The sequence below is a fragment of the Lithobates pipiens genome, unplaced genomic scaffold (genome assembly GCF_037356315.1).
Source record: "Lithobates pipiens isolate NorthernLeopardFrog02 unplaced genomic scaffold, aLitPip1_a1.2 Scaffold_13, whole genome shotgun sequence".
In the NCBI taxonomy this organism is placed as follows: domain Eukaryota; kingdom Metazoa; phylum Chordata; class Amphibia; order Anura; family Ranidae; genus Lithobates; species Lithobates pipiens.
In genome coordinates, this window is record NW_027507718.1 from 10,553,273 (window position 1) to 10,570,169 (window position 16,897).

The window sequence follows — 16,897 nt, forward strand, 5'->3', positions numbered from 1 at the left end:
GTAGAGGATTTAAAAAAATATATATATTTTTTGTTAAGATTCACAATTTTATTTAAAGATTTTTTTTTGAGTTAAAAAGGGATCACTTTTATGCTGTATAGCGATATTTTTCAGGAGTGCAGTATTTTGGGTTTTATTTATTTTGGATGGATCCTGGTTTTTAATTTTATTACTTAAGGCCCTTATTTTAGGTTAAACTGCTTTTTAGCAGCAACGCTTTCTATGAAAAGTGGGCTTTATTTCAGAAGGTATTATTTTGGGGTTTCATTTATTTTGGGGATATACTGGTTTTGATTGTATATTGCATGTCTTACATTTAAAAAAAAAAAAAAAAAAAAAAAAAAAGAAGGTTTCAGTGTCTGTGTTTTATTTCTTTCAGGAGTTTCTTGATATTTATTTTATGTTGACAATGAGTTGGTGGGTATATACAGTAGATGTGTGTAACACACCAGTGTATACATCTGCGATAATGGATACGTGAAAATATATAAACAAATATTTAAATTAAATTCAATAAATGGGTTGCCACTATCAAAGGTAAATGTGCCGTTAAACGTGAAAAATCAATATAAGAGCGTTATCTGATGCTAAAGTGCTAACACATCATTACCATTGTGCAGTAAATGAATAAATGATGATAACAGTAATACTAGTATCACTGCATAACAATAACTAATTGTATGTAGACCATAAAAAGTTCATTCCGCCTAGCGTAATTACTGATATCTGTCAATATGCCTGGTACCTTGAGCAGATAACCTTATGTTGCAGTTATCTATGCTTACAGTGAGATGCTTAATATTATCTGATCGCCTGTATTGTTGACTTACTCGCTGTTATGTTAATCAGTTCTTGGTTGTCATTTTTTCTTCTTCCCTGAATGTTGTTTTTTCCGAAAACAATAAAAATCTTTGGTAAAAAAAAAAAAAAAAAAAAAAAAAAAAAGTTCATAAATCCTTATATAGTTCATAGGTTTCACAATCTTCAAGTGCAGTTTCAAATTTTCATTGTGCAGTATAAAGTGCAAAGTGCTGAAAAAACAAATATTCTGTGCAGTCTGCGCTCCCCTCTGTGTGCCCTCTCACCCACCAGATATAATGGACTCCCATGACAGAAGTCACAAGCGCTTCTGTAGATGGTTGGGCGAGTGAGAGGACACACAGTGGGGAGCATGATTATTATTATCTGATTATTATTATTATAATTTATTCATTTATTGCACAATGGTAATGATGTGTTAGCACTTTAGCATGGGATAGCGTTCTTTTATTGATTTATTTTGATTGGTCCTTTTTTTCCCCATTTGCTGTGCTTAAAGCACAGTATTCATGACAATCTGTATGTGAGCTGTCTTTTGTTTGCAAGTGAAGGAAAAGAATATACCTCAAAAAACTCACATTATTTAACTCTGCATGTAAATTGGACTTGTTTAATGATAAAATCTGCCTCCTCTCTCCCTCTTACATTATGGGTCGATCAAGCTACTTACATATTGTACTTTCCATCAACTGTACTATATCTGTGGCCAGGGTAGCCATCAGAAATTTTGGGGCCCCTTACACAGCTTTAGGCCTTGCCCCCCCCCCCTAGTTTTAGCGGTGCTTTACCGTCATTTTAGCTGCACTTTTCGGCCGCTAGCGGGGCACTTTTAACCCCTGCTAGCAGCCAAAAAAGGCAGGGGCGGTTTAGGAGCCTTGTATTCACCGCTCCTGCATCACCCCAAAGATGCTGTTGGCAGGAGTTTTTTTTACTTGTCCTGCAAGCACACCGCTCCAGTGTGAAAGCACTTGGGCTTTCTCACTGGAGCTGCAGAGAAGGCAGTTTAAAGGTGCTAGCACAAAAAACGCCTTTAAAATGCCTCAGTGTAAAAGTAGCCTAACAGGACAGATTCTATATATAGCAGACCCACATGAAAAGTTACACGGGGGGGGGGGGGGGGGGGGGAAGATACATAAATTGTGAGATCAAAGTAATTCAGACACTACCTATAAGACCCCTTTCACAATGAGGCATTTTACCGGCGCAATAACGCTAAAAATAGCTCCTGCAAAGCACCCTGAAAGACCAAGGGCTTTCACACTGGAGCAGCGCACTAGCAGGATGGAAAAAAAGTCCTGCCAGCAGCATCTTTGCAGCGCATTATGAGTGGTAAATACACCTCTCCTAAAGCGCTCCTGCCCATTGAAATCAATGGGCAGCGCAGCTGAACTGCAGACAAACCACTGCTGCAGCGGTGCTGTGTGGGTTGTTTTAACCCTTTCTCTGGGTTAAAAGCACCCCACTAGCGGCCGAATAGCAACGAAAAATTGCCGGTAATGCCCCGCTAAAAATAGCGCTGTTTACCACCGACGCACCCACCGCCCTAATGTGAAACGGGCCTAACATTAACATTCCACTTAGTACATGTGTGTACAGAAACAGCTACTCACCAGCATCTGTAGAGGGGAGGGGCCAGGACATTGATGCAGAAAGGGGTAGAAAGGAGCCCTGTCATTGCATGTTGATGACTGGAGGGGCGTGTCAGGGAGAGCTCCTCCTGCCAATCACCTCTGATCCCTCCTCAGCACTCTGCTCCCCATCACCTCCATCTGCTGCAGGGATGAGCTCTGTGCAATGTAAGGAACAATTTCTGTCTTCTCCTTCTCCTCCTGCCGCTCAATCTCCTAAATGTCTGCAGACTGCAGCTCTACCACTTGTGATGTGAAGGAAATCAGGCACTGGGCGGGAGCGGCAGAAGGAGAACATCAGATGAGACCAGCAGGAGCCCCCCCTTTCAGTCCTCTTCCTGTGAGACCCTCCATAATTTCGGTCACTCCGCCACACTTCCTGGTTGCTGGGGCAACACCAAGCTCACTCCTCACAGACGCCACAGATTAGAAGCCTCCGGATGCACTTCTGCTGCGATTGGTGAAGGGGGAGCTGGGCGGAAACTTTTCCCCCCAGCTCCCCCTCCACCAATCCCAGCAGAAGTGCATCACAAAACGTCTAATCGGCGGTGCTGAGGAGTGAGCTTGGCGTTACCCCGGCAACCAGGAAGTGAGGCGGAGTGACTGAAAATGGCTGCCAGGCAGCAGGTGGAAATACCTTGAGGACCCGAGTCACTCAGGACTTTGGGATGACTGGGCCCCTTACATGAGTGTGGGCTGTACCCCCCTGATGGCAGCCCTGTCTGTGGCTACTGTCTCGGTTCCTCCATCTTACATTGCCATCTAATCAAGTTGCTTATATACTCTCCAGCCATGGTACTTTGTGTTGCTATTGTCTCTGAAAAAATACAATTTCATGTTGATATTAAAATGCAAACTGCCCCGTCTTTGAAGAGTTTTTGTACACTCAGTTTTAACACTTTATATTTTTAAGTGTACAGTGTGGTACTGAAAAAGCAGTGTGAAGAAGCTCACAAACTATAACTCTGAGACATCTGAGAGCTGATTGGAGAAAAGTGCCAACCCGCCATCCCTTCCCAGCTCAGAGAAACAGAGCTGAGGGTATGAGTCATCTGCTGTGTGCTGGGTGGGCAGGCCATCTCCAGGGATGCTGAGGTGTTGGCTTAACCCACTAGGAGTGATTCATGCAGATAGCAGAAAGAGGAGAGATCTAAGCGATTCAGTGCTTTAGATTCAGGTTAGTACACACTATAGTGGGATGTGTTTTGTTCATTTTTCATGTCTAATTTTTACAATTACTTTATATTAAAACAGTTATGATAGTACTAAGAAGCTGCAATTTCTGTCAGGCTTCTAAAAAAGCTAGTTGTTTAGCTGTTGAACCGACTTGATGCAATACTTTAGGTCACTGAAGTGTAACAAGTATGCAGAATAGGAAAGTCATGCACCTTCTCAGCATACTACTGTTTCACTGTCTGAGAATTGATTGAGCATGATGGCCATTGGCCAAGCAACCAATGTTTTTAGCAGTGCCGGATTACAGTCTATGCAGGGCCGGACTGGCCTACCGGGATACTGGGACATTTCCCGGTAGGCTGCCTGCCCTGGGGCCGCTTTGGGCTAAGTTGTGGCTGCAGTGCTCCTCTCCCTATTCGTCCTCCCCCCTCTACATGTCACACACAGTAGGCATCTCACATTGTGTGTCTCGGAGCTGAGCTGAGAGTGAAAAGTCCTGCCCTCCTCCTAGTCCAGCTCGTGTGATAGACAGAACAATGTGTCTATCACATGAGCTGGTCTAGGAGGAGGGCGGGACTTTTCACACAGCACGGCCGAAAGTTTCACACTGAGCTCAGCCATGGACTGTGACGTCACCTGCTGCTATCCTGATGAGACGATATGGGATCGGCATGGTGTATGCTGTTTAAGCTTGCTACCGAAAATATTGTCTGTAAGTTTTCTACCTACATTAAAGTCTGTGCTTTTACAATAATGGAGAGCACTTAGATTTGTTTTATTTAATTTAATCATGACCGGGATACATGTGAGATTGGTATCTCTCGCACTCCAAATTGTTTCCCTCTGAAGTGGGAACAAGTGTTTACTGATCTTCCTTTTGGTTCAGGGGTCATTCCTATGAAGCGAGGGAGCATTTTGCCTGTTGGTTGTTGGTACAAGTGGATCTGATAAAACTTGTGGATTCTTCTGTCATTTATGGATGTTTTTGAGCTATCTTTTATTGGGCTCTGGACTGCTCTTAATGATTAATGCCATATTGGACTTTTTATAACTTCATCATATTGATTGCTCTGCACTGTCTGTTTTTACAAATTTGCATTTGGGGCTATGTGAAATTAACCCTTAGTGTTCAGCTTGCAATAGTTTTTATTTCAGTTATTTGTTTGCACTGATTAGTATTATTTTCTATTTATCCAGAGGCTGCAATTATGGGCACGCTGAGGCTGCGATTATGGGCATGATAATGCTGCAATGATGGTCACAATAAGGCTGCAATTATGGGCACGGTAAGGCTGAAATGATGGGCACGATAAGGCTGCATGGACTGGCACAGAGGCTGAATTGATGGGCACAGTGAGGCTACATGGACTGGCACAGAGGCTGAATTGATGGGCACAGGTGAGGCTGCATTGATCTCTTGTATCATGTCTGCAGTCTCTGATCACCTCCTGTATCATGTCTACAAATCTTACCATCTTTAGTATCATGTCCTCAGTCTTCAACCATCTCCTGTACCATGCCCGCAGCCTCCAACATCTCCTGAACCATGCCCACAGCCTCTGACCATCTCCTGTACTATGCCTGCAGCCTCCCCATGAGGGCAATCACACTGGAGCGGTGCGCTTGCAGGAAGTTAAAAAAACTCCTGCAAGCAGCATCTTCAGAGCGGTGAAGGAGCGGTGTATTCACCGCTCCTGTCCATTGAAATCAATGGGGCAGCGCGGCTATAACACCGGCATAGCGCTGCTGTAGCAGCGTTTTGCAGTGGTTTCAACCCTTTAGCGGCTGGCTTTAACCCTTTTTTCGGCCGCTAGCGGGAGTAAAAGCGCACCATTTGCAGCTGAATAGCAGCGCTAAAACGATGGTAAAGCAGCGCTAAAAAAAACGCAGTTTTACCTCTGGCGCTCGCACCGCCCCAGTGTGAAACCGGTCTTAGTGTATTCTTTCTGTGGAAGGCCATCTCTGATCATCAGAGTTCCCAGAGTCCCAGGTGTCCCCCTTGATTGCTCCACTTTTAGGCTAGGTTCACACCATAGCGATGCGGGAACGCCGCGGATTTCCCGCATCGCATGCCTCCCGCCGGCAGTTCACACTGCCCTATGCGGACTGCTGGGAGTGTCAATGAAATGTTAATGACACCCCCAGATCCGTCCGCATATCGCAGTGCGATCTGCACACTCGCACAGGAATCGGATCGCATGGTGTGAACACCCATGCGATCCGATTCTGTTGCAGACCAAAAAAAGGGTCCCATGCGAGTTTGCGGCGGGTGCGATGCGAATTCAGCCATACTATCTGTATGGCTGAACTCGCATCGCTATGGAGATCGGATGTGATTTGCACTGCAGTGCGGTGCGAATCACATCCGGATCTCCCCCCGCAGCAGTGTGAACCCAGCCTTAACTGGAATTTTCTGAAAATAATGACGTTGTGATGTTGGGCTGGTATAATAATGCTATGGGGCTGGTATGCCATTTTTTCCAGGGCTGGTTTTTATTCCCAGTCCGGCCCTGAGTCTATGGAAGCCCCTAGGCAGTCAAAACCTTGGGTCACCCTCACAGGTCTCTGAAGTTTCTCATGTGTGCTCTAGTGGGATAACCTAGAACTAAATGGTGTGCACGTCGGCCGCTAGATAGAGATGACCATCACTGCTGTACATTAACACTTACGCAGGTTGCACCAAAAACTTTTACAAACTGACAGCTGGAAGAAGATGAGCTCTTATGAGACAAACTGTAATGTGAACCTGATGTCTACGGTTTATGTAGTTTTAGTTGTTATTGGGTACATTACATGAATACAGTATTTACTCTATAGCAGGTGTGTCCTTTTGACCTTCCTGGGCCACCTTGGAAGAAGAGAAATTGTCTTAAGCCACACATAAAATACACTAGCAACAAGGATAGCTGATGGGCAGAAAAAGTTGGGCAGATCACAAGTTAACGTTGACTGATATAGCTAATGTACCTATCACTGTAATATAGCTTAATTGTTTTTGTAATAAAACTAGTGCGACATAAAAATAGTATGATATTTGACACTGTTTTTCATAAACAAATGCATCAATATATGGTTCAATGGATGTAGAAGCAATTCTCAATAAATTTTCAAGGTGCTCATCAGATATTTTGGGTTAAATTTTTCCCTTCGGGACCTCGCTTCGGCAGGGCATGTGCTGGAGTTGGAGCGATGCAGAGGGGATTGGCATGGCCCCTGCGCAGGGATGGCGCGCGGATTCATGAAGCGTTCCATATAAAAAAAAAATGTCATCCTTGAAAATAGTTGCTCACAAATATAGGTGCTGCTGAAAACTGATGACATAAATAAGGCATGATTGTGAAGAGTGGGATATTTTTCTTTGGGGAGATAATACTTATAAAAGTCCAGTAAAGAGACACTGTCAAATTTTTCTTCAGCTGCATTGTTCACTAAGCGTAAACCCATTTTTTCAAAAAAAGTAAAAAAACATTTTTAACCGCTTCAGCCCCGGAAGATTTACCCCCTTCCTGACCAGAGCACTTTTTGTAAGTTGGCACTGCATTGCTTTAACTGACAATCGCGCGGCCGTGCAACATTACAACAAAACTAAATTGACGTCCTTTTTTTCCCCACAAATAGAGCCCTCTTTTGGTGGTATTTGATCACCTCTGCGGTTTTTATTTTTTGCCCTATAAACAAAAAAAGAACGACAATTTTGAAAAAAAAGCAATTTTTTTTTACTTTTTGCTATAATAAATATCCCCCAAAAATATATAAAAAAAACAAATTTTTTTCCTCAGTTTAGGCCGATATGTATTCTTCTACATATTTTTGGTAAAAAACATTGCAATAAGCGTATATTGATTGGTTTGTGCAAAAGTTATAGCGTCTGAAAAATAGGGGATAGTTTTATGGCATTTTTAGTAATCATTTTTTTTTATTATTAGTAATGGTGGCGATCTGTGATTTTTATTCTGACTGCGACATTATGGCGGACACATCGGCACTTTTGACACTATTATGGGACCATTTTCATTTATACAGCGATCAATGCTATAAAAATGCACTGATTACTGTGTAAATGACACTGGCAGGGAATGGGTTAAACACTAGGGGGCGATCAAGAAGTTATGTGTGCCCTAGGGAGTGATTCTAACTGTGGGGGGGATGGGCTACACATAACATGACAGCGATTACTGTTTCCGATGACAGGGAGCAGTAGATCCCTATCATGTCACTAGGCAGAACAGGGAAATGCCTTGTTTTCATAGGCATCTCCCCGTTCTGCTTCTCAGTGACATGCTAGCGGGACACTGGCAGACATTGAGTCCGGGGGACCCGCAGGCATGGTCATGCTGTACGCAGGGCACGAGCACCCGCAAGCCCCGCCAATTAAAGGAGACATACAGGTACACCCATTTGCCCACCGCTGCCATTGTGCCGCCGTATATCGACCTGCAGAGGTTGGCAAGTGGTTAAGTAAGTTTACGATTTTATGTTGGGCCACATTCATAGCCCTCTTGGGACACCCCTGCTCTATACAATCTTTAATGTAAAGTTTTACTTTTTTTGAGCTGATTCATTTTTTTTTATATCTTATGTAAACAATTTAAGAAAGCTACATTGTATTTTTCTTTTAAAATCAAACCAATATTATTTTGATCTGTTGCCACAGTGCCTTTAACTAGTTGCTGACCGCCGGCTGTCAGATGACAGCCAGGCGGCGCACCTATTGTGGCGGGAGGCCGTCATATGACGGCCTCCCGTTTAAACAGGGAATGCACGCAATCGTGCGCGCGCATCCCTGTTTCTTCGGTGGCGGCGTGTCACAGAGACACCGCTCGCCACCGAGGGGGGTGAACAGCCATTGGTTATGGCTGTTTACCACGTGATTGGCTGTAGAGGTCGACCGATATGGGTTTTTCTCTGGCCGATGCCGATGCCGATATTTAGAAATCATGGCGGCCGATAGCCGATATATGATGCCGATTTTTTTTGGGCCGATATGTTAGGCCGATTTTATTTTATTTATTTATTTTTTTCCTTTTTTTATTTTATTTTTTAATCCCCCTTGATCTAACACACCTTTCCCACTGGGGCGTTTTTCAGGCGCTTTTGGGCTAAAAATAGCGCCTGTAAAATGGCTCCCCTGCAGTCTGTGTGAAAGACAGAGTACTTTCACACGGAGGCGATGCGCTGGCAGGATCTTAAAAAAAAAGTCCTGCAAGCAGCACGTTTGGAGTGGTGTATACCGCTCCTCCACCACTCCTGCCCATTGATATGAATGGGCACCACTGCCGAAGCGCATGCAATGCGATTTGGCAGCGGTGCTTCATGGGCGCATTTAACCTCTTCCTTGGCCGCTAGCTGGGTTATATGTGCCCCACTAGCCAAATAGCACCGCTAAAATGATGATAAAGAGCCGCTAAAACTTGCGTTTTACCATCAACGCCTGCCCGCTCCAGTGTGAAAGCAACTTCATAAGTGATACAGAAAATTTCTTACATTTAAACATTTATTAAACAAAACAAAACCCCCAATCAGTTTACTTGTATGTATGATTTAGATAAAAAAAAAAAAAAAAACCTATATATTAAATAAAAACAGGTAGTCAAAACTTTTGGACGAAAAAAAAAATGGGCTAACTTTACTGTTTTTATTTTATTTTTATTTTTTAAATAGTGTATTTTTTTCCTAAAAAAATGCATTTGAAAGACCTCTGTGCAAATGCCGTGTGACATAAAATATTGCAACAACCGCTATTTTATTCCCTAGGATCTCTGCTAAAAAAATATATATAATTTTTGGGGGGTCTAAGTGATTTTCTGGCAGAAAATACAAGATTTTTACTTGTAAGCAACAAGTGTCAGAAAAGATTTAGTCTTTAAATGGTTAAACTGAGAACTTCTACACAGAGATGACTTCATTCATTCAGAAGTGTAAACATTGTATCATTTAGTTCTTTTCTTGGCAGCCTGCCCAGAGAGGAGGAAAGAGTTGCTATGACGACTCAGGCAACTTACACTGACTGAAATGACTTCTGTAATAGAAAAGTCCTGCTGTAGTTCTAAATCGGCTTTTTATCAGCTCAAATCGGCCGATGCCGATTATTTAAAAAACGGCAAATATCGGCCGATATATCGGTCGACCTCTAATCGGCTGTGATGAAGTCATGGCCGATCACAGATGGTCACACCCCGACTGTGCACGGCGCATGCGCGCGATCGTGAGCGCACTGCACGTCGGTGGCGGTGTGTTCCCCGGGAACACTGCTCGTCACCGACGCTGGTAAACAGCCATTGGCCGGCTGTTTACCCACGTGATCGGCTGTGATCCTTTCACAGCCATCACTAAAATGTAAACAAACCGCGGTAACGAGATGTTACCGGGTTCTCCTCCTCACACACTAATCGTGTGTGAGGAGGAGATTGCGGTAACATCTCGTTACCGCCTACAGTACACATCAAGCACACTGATTGCCCCCCCCCCCCCCCCCAATAAAGAGGACCTGTCACCACCCCTCATAGTACCTGTCAATCACAGTCCATCAGAGTAACTTTCACAAAGACCAAATAATATACACTAATGTGGGTTATTTTTACCAAAGATATGTAGCAGTATAAATTTTGGCCAAAATTTATGAAGAAAAATTACTAATTAGCAAAAATTTATCACAGAAACAAAGAAAAAGGCATTTTTTCACAAAATTTACGTTTTATTTTATTTATAGCACAAAAAATAAAAAACCCACTAGTGATTAAATACCACTAAAAGAAAGCTCTATTTGTGTGGAAAAAAGGACGCAAGTTTCATATGGGTACAGTGTTGGATGACTGAGTAATTGTCATTCAAACTGTGAGAGCGCTGAAAGCTCAAAATTGGTCTGGTCAGGAAGAGGGTGTAAGTGCACTGTATTGAGGTGGTTAAAGGGCATGGGGCCCATAGGTCTGTGCCTACTCTGCCTATTTGGTAATCCAGCTCTGGTTTTCAGGGGAAATCAGCAGTAGCAGCCTCCATGTTTCTCCAATGACAGATATGCTCCAAATGTATTTTTAAATACAGTAGGAAAAAATACCAGAAACTCCACTGATATCACCCTCTGTCATTTGTCAGCACTGTAGGCCAATCAGTCTCTACTGTAGTGAAACTGATTTTTTGCTAACATTTGCAGTATGAATGCAACATTAGGCTCAGTTAAATTGCTATAGAACATGTGGCTGAAGAAATTAACCCAAGTTGCAGTGTATCTGTTTTAAATCACCATATCTCATTGCATTGTAACATATGTTAAGAGTTTTTGCAATTAACCACTTGCCGACCGTGTCACGCAGACATACTGCGGCACAATGGCTCTCCTGGGTGAAATCCTGTGTGGGTACACCCTACCCATTTTCGGGCACCAGAAGGCTCGAGCACATGCCCGCTGCATGGCGGAGGACACGATGTGCGTGGCCCGGCGGGTGCGTGATCGCGTGCACTAGCGCCAGCAAAGGGATTTGTGTGTGTAAACACACAAATCCCTGTGCTGTCAGAGGAGAGGAGCCATATTGTTTGTTCCTACTAAGTATGAAAAATTATATGACTCCTCTTCTAGTCACTCCCATCCCCACACAGATAGAACATGCTGAGGGAACTCACGTTTAACCCCTTGATCGCCTCCTAGTGTTAACCACTTCCCTGCCAGTGACATTTACACAGTAATCTGCATTTTTATAATACTGATCGCTGTATAAATGCCAATGTCCCAAAAAAGCGTCAAAAGTCTCTGATCTGTCGGTCGCAATGTCGCAGTACTGCTAAAAATCACCGCCATTACTAGAAAAAAAAATATTTTAAAAAATGCCATACATCTTTCCCATAGTTTGCAGACGCTATAACTCCAAACCAATCAATATATGCTTATTGCGATTTTTTTACCAAAAACATGCAGAAGAATATATATATTGGCCTAAACTGATGAAGAAATTTGTTTTTGTTTTTTTACTTTTGGGGATATTTATTATAGCAAAAAGTACAAAACATTGCTTTTTTTTCAAAATTGTCACTCTTTTTTTGTTTATAGCGCAAAAAATAAAAACTACAGAAGTGATCAAATACCACCAAAAAGAAGAAAGCTCTATTTGTGGGAAAAAAAGGACGCAAATTTTGATACTTTTGATACTTTGATATGATGTATGTATAAACGAACTGACGTTTGTAAATATTTGTTGACTTTTCTTGAATAGTACACCATGTGAGTTAAATTCATAGACAGAAATTATTTAATCAGAAATCTTTGATGAAATAACTCTAAATACAGGCATTCTCTAGAACAACTAATCAACCTCATGTTTAAAGTGATTGAAAAGGCAGAAGGTTTTTATCTTAATGCATTTTATGCATTAAGATAAAAAGCATTCTGTGTGCAGCAGTCCCCCACAGCCAGGGGAGAGCTGGCAGCCTTAGGCCTGGGGGGCAAGTCCAGTCAAGTGGCCCATTGAACCCCCGAATCAGCTCACCATCCATCTACACCACATTACCCGTACAGAGAGGGAGGGAGACTGCTCCATATTGCCCCAGAGAGAGAGAGACTGCTTGACACTGCCTGCACAGAGAGAGTGACTGCTTCACACTGCCGGTCACTCTCTCTGTGCAGGCAGTGTGAAGCAGTCACTCTCTCTGTGCAGGCAGTGTGAAGCAGTCACTCTCTCTGTGCAGGCAGTGTGAAGCAGTCACTCTCTCTGTGCAGGCAGTGTGAAGCAGTCACTCTCTCTGTGCAGGCAGTGTGAAGCAGTCACTCTCTCTGTGCAGGCAGTGTGAAGCCATCACTCTCTCTGTGCAGGCAGTGTGAAGCCGTCACTCTCTCTGTGCAGGCAGTGTGAAGCAGTCACTCTCTCTGTGCAGGCAGTGTGAAGCCGTCACTCTCTGTGTGCAGGCAGTGTGAAGCCGTCACTCTCTGTGTGCAGGCAGTGTGAAGCCGTCACTCTCTGTGTGCAGGCAGTGTGAAGCCGTCACTCTCTGTGTGCAGGCAGTGTGAAGCCGTCACTCTCTGTGTGCAGGCAGTGTGAAGCCGTCACTCTCTGTGTGCAGGCAGTGTGAAGCCGTCTCTCTCTGTGTGCAGGCAGTGTGAAGCCGTCACTCTCTGTGTGCAGGCAGTGTGAAGCCGTCACTCTCTGTGTGCAGGCAGTGTGAAGCCGTCACTCTCTGTGTGCAGGCAGTGTGAAGCCGTCACTCTCTGTGTGCAGGCAGTGTGAAGCCGTCACTCTCTGTGTGCAGGCAGTGTGAAGCCGTCACTCTCTGTGTGCAGGCAGTGTGAAGCCGTCACTCTCTGTGTGCAGGCAGTGTGAAGCCGTCACTCTCTGTGTGCAGGCAGTGTGAAGCCGTCACTCTCTGTGTGCAGGCAGTGTGAAGCCGTCACTCTCTGTGTGCAGGCAGTGTGAAGCCGTCACTCTCTGTGTGCAGGCAGTGTGAAGCCGTCACTCTCTGTGTGCAGGCAGTGTGAAGCCGTCACTCTCTGTGTGCAGGCAGTGTGAAGCCGTCACTCTCTGTGTGCAGGCAGTGTGAAGCAGTCACTCTCTGTGTGCAGGCAGTGTGAAGCCGTCACTCTCTGTGTGCAGGCAGTGTGAAGCCGTCACTCTCTGTGTGCAGGCAGTGTGAAGCCGTCACTCTCTGTGTGCAGGCAGTGTGAAGCCGTCACTCTCTGTGTGCAGGCAGTGTGAAGCCGTCACTCTCTGTGTGCAGGCAGTGTGAAGCCGTCACTCTCTGTGTGCAGGCAGTGTGAAGCCGTCACTCTCTGTGTGCAGGCAGTGTGAAGCCGTCACTCTCTGTGTGCAGGCAGTGTGAAGCCTTCACTCTCTGTGTGCAGGCAGTGTGAAGCCGTCACACTCTGTGCAGGCAGTGTGAAGAAGTCACTCTCTCTGTGCAGGCAGTGTGAAGAAGTCACTCTCTCTGTGCAGGCAGTGTGAAGAAGTCACTTTCTCTGTGCAGGCAGTGTGAAGAAGTCACTCTCTCTGTGCAGGCAGTGTGAAGAGGTAACTCTCTCTGTGCAGGCAGTGTGAAGAGGTAACTCTCTCTGTGCAGGCAGTGTGAAGCGGTCACTCTCTCTGTGCAGGCAGTGTGAAGCGGTCACTCTCTCTGTGCAGGCAATGTGAAGCGGTCACTCTCTCTGTGCAGGCAATGTGAAGCGGTCACTCTCTCTGTGCAGGCAATGTGAAGCGCTCACTCTCTCTGTGCAGGCAATGTGAAGCGCTCACTCTCTCTGTGCAGGCAATGTGAAGCGCTCACTCTCTCTGTGCAGGCAATGTGAAGCGCTCACTCTCTCTGTGCAGGCAATGTGAAGCGCTCACTCTCTCTGTGCAGGCAATGTGAAGCGCTCACTCTCTCTGTGCAGGCAATGTGAAGCACTCACTCTCTCTGTGCAGGCAATGTGAAGCGGTCACTCTCTCTGTGCAGGCAATGTGAAGCGGTCACTCTCTCTGTGCAGGCAATGTGAAACGGTCACTCTCTCTGTGCAGGCAATGTGAAGCGGTCACTCTCTCTGTGCAGGCAATGTGAAGCGGTCACTCTCTCTGTGCAGGCAATGTGAAGCGGTCACTCTCTCTGTGCAGGCAATGTGAAGCGGTCACTCTCTCTGTGCAGGCAATGTGAAGCGGTCACTCTCTCTGTGCAGGCAATGTGAAGCGGTCACTCTCTCTGTGCAGGCAATGTGAAGCGGTCACTCTCTCTGTGCAGGCAGTGTGAAGCGGTCACTCTCTCTGTGCAGGCAATGTGAAGCGGTCACTCTCTCTGTGCAGGCAATGTGAAGCGGTCACTCTCTCTGTGCAGGCAATGTGAAGCGGTCACTCTCTCTGTGCAGGCAATGTGAAGCGGTCACTCTCTCTGTGCAGGCAATGTGAAGCGGTCACTCTCTCTGTGCAGGCAATGTGAAGCGGTCACTCTCTCTGTGCAGGCAATGTGAAGCGCTCACTCTCTCTGTGCAGGCAATGTGAAGCGCTCACTCTCTCTGTGCAGGCAATGTGAAGCGCTCACTCTCTCTGTGCAGGCAATGTGAAGCGCTCACTCTCTCTGTGCAGGCAATGTGAAGCGGTCACTCTCTCTGTGCAGGCAATGTGAAACGGTCACTCTCTCTGTGCAGGCAATGTGAAGCGGTCACTCTCTCTGTGCAGGCAATGTGAAGCGGTCACTCTCTCTGTGCAGGCAATGTGAAGCGGTCACTCTCTCTGTGCAGGCAATGTGAAGCGGTCACTCTCTCTGTGCAGGCAATGTGAAGCGGTCACTCTCTCTGTGCAGGCAATGTGAAGCGGTCACTCTCTCTGTGCAGGCAATGTGAAGCGGTCACTCTCTCTGTGCAGGCAATGTGAAGCGGTCACTCTCTCTGTGCAGGCAATGTGAAGCGGTCACTCTCTCTGTGCAGCCAATGTGAAGCGGTCACTCTCTCTGTGCAGCCAATGTGAAGCGGTCACTCTCTCTGTGCAGCCAATGTGAAGCGGTCAATCTCTCTGTGCAGGCAGTGTGAAGCGGTCACTCTCTCTGTGCAGGCAGTGTGAAGCGGTCACTCTCTCTGTGCAGGCAATGTGAAACGGTCACTCTCTCTGTGCAGACAATGTGAAACGGTCACTCACTGTGCAGGCAGTGTGAAGTGGTCACTCTCTGTGCAGGCAGTGTGAAGCGGTCACTCCCTGTGGGGGCAATCATTTTGGAGCAGTCTCTCGGAGAGAGACTGCATGATTGCCCCTAGAGAGACTGAGAAAAAGAGCACCAGACCACTGGGCAAGCAAAGCCAGTAGAGTAGCCGAGAGTCACAGCGAGTTCAGCAGGCTAAACATGCAAAGTCCTGCTGTCTCCCTGGCATGACCACCAGATTCACCAGGGTGCAGGCTCCTCCTGTGTCAATTGCTGGTAGTGAGAAAAGCACATGCAGGTGCACACCGGAGCACCAGCCAGATTAAGGGCATTGTGGGCTTGGTGCTGCAGTGGAGCAAGTTAGGAGTGGCAGGAATATGAAGCAAGTAATGTCATTTCCCAGCTCTCCTCTTACTGGCCACCCTCCCATGTTTCCAGGACCCTGTGCTAACTTGTGCCCAGACTTGGTCGCAGTCACACAGGTGTAATGCTAGGGAAGCCTGGCACTTGATTTACTAAGCATCCATAGGAGCCGTGTGTGGGTGTGTGCTCTGAGGTGAAAGTTTTCAAACCATCAGAATGCAGTGATCGCTGCTGGCAGCTTAGCAGCCAGCAGTGATCACAAAAAAAAAATAAAGACACGCTGGTTGTATTGTCAGTTGATAGATCGAATTCTGTGCAACCAGTCTGAGCATAGATTGATTGAGATTTCTGTTGAACAGGCAGAATTTCAATCTGTCTATGGTGGCCTAAGTCCACCAGTCTCTGTTTAATAATATCCTCAAATCTTCTGAAAGGGGGGCTCCACTTATGTGTAGAAATTCACTTTGAACTCCACCTTATTTCCAGAACTCTTTTTAGGGTCCTTTCACACTGAAGGCGCTTTACAGGCGTTTTAGTGCTAAAAATAGCGCCCGTAAACTGCCTCTCATGCCACCCCAATGTGAAAGTCCCCGAGTGCTCTCACAATGGGGTGGTGCACTTGCAGCATTATTGGGGCGGTTTGGGAGAGGTGCCCTGCCCACTGAAATAAGCAACACAGGCGGTTTTAACCTTTTCTTTAGCTGCTAGCAGGGGTTAAAAGTGCCCCGCTAGCGCCGCTAAAATGAGCAGCGCTTTACCACTACTTCTCACACCGCCCCAGTGTGAAAGTACCCTTGGATATTAGATGTGCAAACAATAAGTTGAGAGCACATCTAATGCCTACAGAGAGTAATGGAAATAAGGTGGAAATCAAAGTGAACCGTATCATTACCTGCAGGGACTGGCATTTAGAGGGTTAAAGCAGGCAGGGATGAAATGCAGTGGCGGCTGGTGCTCCATTTTTTGTGGGGGGCGCAAAAAGGCCCTAACCAAACCCCCCCCCCCCCCCCCCCGTCACTCGCCCGCAATAGGGCCTACAGATTTAGACACGGGGTGGGAGAGATAGACAGACAGGTAGATATTGGGTGGGAGGGGGAGAATGAGATAGATAGATAGTGGGTGAGATAGATAGATAGATAGATAGTGGGTGAGATAGATAGATAGATAGATAGTGGGTGAGATAGATAGATAGATAGATAGTGGGTGAGATAGATAGATAGATAGATAGTGGGTGAGATAGATAGATAGATAGATAGTGGGTGAGATAGATAGATAGATAGATAGTGGGTGAGATAGATAGATAGATAGATAGATAGATAGATAGTGGGTGA

General features: G+C 45.7%; 1 non-coding gene across 1 annotated transcript; it reads left to right on the plus strand.

Moving 5' to 3' along the window:
• Window positions 1-6,774: 6,774 nt before the first annotated feature.
• On the plus strand, window positions 6,775-6,881 carry LOC143980016 (U6 spliceosomal RNA). The gene has a single exon (XR_013274168.1). It is a non-coding gene; the product is annotated as a U6 spliceosomal RNA (small nuclear RNA).
• The last annotated feature ends 10,016 nt before the right edge of the window (window positions 6,882-16,897 follow it).